We start from the raw sequence: 2,487 nt of genomic DNA on the forward strand, positions 1-2,487 counted from the left end.
ATAAAGGGCTACCGACTAGACTGATGAATGGATGAGCAATGCTATATAAAATTTTTTCGGTTGATACTACTACCTTTTTGGGACGACTTAAGCAGGGTATCAAAAAAAAAAAAAAAAAAAAAACACGGCAACGCCCTATCGTTATCGTTTTTGTATCGAAAAACATCGATTACGTAGCAAAAAGGTTTCGATTTTTTATTGAAAAACTATCGATTCGTTATGTTAAAATTACCGATTAAAATGTCGATTTGTCGGCGGTGTTTTACCGATATTTTATCAGCTGACAACACGCTGTGTTACAGAAAAGCGAACGATTTGTTATCATAAAGTTGATTTTTCATTTCGCACTCACCGGTTTGTTATGAAAGAAGCCATTGATTGGACTATAACAAGCCGATAGCAAACTGATAAAATGACGCTAGTAATTCCCTTTCGATAATGAGCCGATAAATAAAAACTCAAAAGGGCACCCCACTTTTTCATATCTCTGTGTACCTACTTAAAAAGTTTTATTTTTAAACCGAATTTCATTTTACCGCATGTTTAGTCCAAAAATGTTTTATATTTAGTCTCAAATTTACGCTTTGTTTACAGTTATGTCTATTGCATTTTAATGTTAAAAAAGAGGATTACAGAAAAAAATATTACCAGTTTTCAAGTTATAGCAATTTTATTATGCTTAAATTAACACAGTCCATTTTAAACAACAATAATCACCTTTAGAAATTCGTTTTGATTTAACTTTACCACGCTGGTGCTGCAACAAATGGTGCATTATAAACAGTACGGACGAGTGCTGGTGCATCAACAAAACCATTTAATGGCTTTACCACTGAAGCATGATTAGCATAGTCTGCAGTTTGTATGGTATGTTGATATTCGTAGCCACTTGCGCTAGAAAATTCCGGCGATGAGGTATAAACAACTGCGGATGGAGCAGCTGTTAAAACGCCAGCGCTAGCACAAGCGATGCATGCAAAGATGACGGCAAAGATCTGGTTAAGAGGAAAGAGTCAAGAAAAGAATTTAGCTGTAGATATAAAATATTTGAAATATGAGATATTTTTGTTTTCGTAACTAATAAGCTTGGCAATAGTTGGTAATTTATCTTTATTGAGTGTTCGATTTTTTCGACATTCCAATAATTTATTTACTGGTTTTTCTACTGTTGGTTGTATAAATTTAAGGGTGGTTATTATAATTCAAATACCCAATGTTTCATAGTCTTAGCCATTGTTGTTGTTGTTGTATTAACGATAAAGACATTTCCTGAAAGATTTGGGAAGTGTTATCCATGTTGATGGTCCTTTGCCGGATATAGATCCGATACGTTCCGGTAACAGTTACCATTGCGGTACTAGCCCGCTCATCTCGGGAACGATTGATGTGATCACATTAAAACTTCTAGGCCATATCGACCCCTACCCCTAGTTCCGTGTGGAACTTGGGGTCATCGGAGCCTCGCCTTCTAAATATGTATGGGTGAGGTTGGCAGTTGGGTTGCGGAAGCTCTGAAGCTATAGAGCTTTGTGTTGTGCTTACCAACCTCTAGAATCCCACCTTTTCAGACGCTAGAGGTTCATCAATTTTGGGTACTGAAAATCAACAAATTTATTATGTATTAATTTTTTTTTGGTTTCCATAGCACCATCACAACTTCGACCACTTAACCGTCTCCAATTGGATCAAAATTTATGTGTTATACTTCTGACCGAGGTATTACCGTCTGAAGGGGTCAGACTGGAAAGAATCGTTTATTTCATTTGTATGAATCACCCTAATTAAAATTTTATATGCGCAAATTGCTTATATTTTTTATCAAATAAATAAAATATTTGTATATCCTGTGTCCACTTACAATTTTGTACATTTTGTTGATTCTTAGCGCAAAGTTCAAGTCGTTGGTAATACGATGTCTGATTAATGAATTAGCGATCGATGGGTGACAAAGCATTTATATCGAAAATATATCACTTATTCGAGAAATGTGTTTAGTTACGTATTTATTAAACTTATGTTTGTAGGTATGTATTTTTTGTACAGAATGTATATGTTTAAGTATATACGCTCGCTATGTGTAAGTTAAAGCGCATACCAAAGCAAAGCTCACGAAGCTAATCGGCTTAGAATGGTTTTCCCTCATGAAAATGTCTTAGCAAATTATTATCATTTCATGTTTATATATATTTTTTTCGTCTCAACCAGTGTTATACATTGAAAATTATCTAGACACAGCCTGAGAAACTTTTGAACAGAACAAGTAAGGAAAGCTAAGTTCGGTTGTATCCGAACATTATATACTCAGCTGCCAAAATACAGCTTGCAAAACTTTTAAATTACCTTCTTTTAAAAGTGGGCGGTGCCACGCCCATTGTCCAAGATTTTACAAATTTTCTATTCTCCGTCATAAGGTCAACCCACCTGCCAAGTTTCATCGCTTTATCCGTCTTGGGTAATGAATTATCGCACTTTATCGGGTTTTCGAAA

General features: G+C 35.1%; 1 long non-coding RNA gene across 1 annotated transcript; it reads right to left on the reverse strand.

Annotated features, from left to right (window-relative positions):
• Positions 1-651: 651 nt before the first annotated feature.
• LOC137233534 (uncharacterized) lies at positions 652-1,990 on the reverse strand. The gene is made up of 2 exons (XR_010947507.1): positions 1,859-1,990; positions 652-995 (listed from the first exon to the last, which is right to left on the reverse strand). It is a non-coding gene; the product is annotated as an uncharacterized lncRNA (long non-coding RNA).
• Between the last annotated feature and the right edge of the window lie 497 nt (positions 1,991-2,487).

Source organism: Eurosta solidaginis, chromosome 5 (assembly GCF_040869045.1).
Source record: "Eurosta solidaginis isolate ZX-2024a chromosome 5, ASM4086904v1, whole genome shotgun sequence".
In the NCBI taxonomy this organism is placed as follows: domain Eukaryota; kingdom Metazoa; phylum Arthropoda; class Insecta; order Diptera; family Tephritidae; genus Eurosta; species Eurosta solidaginis.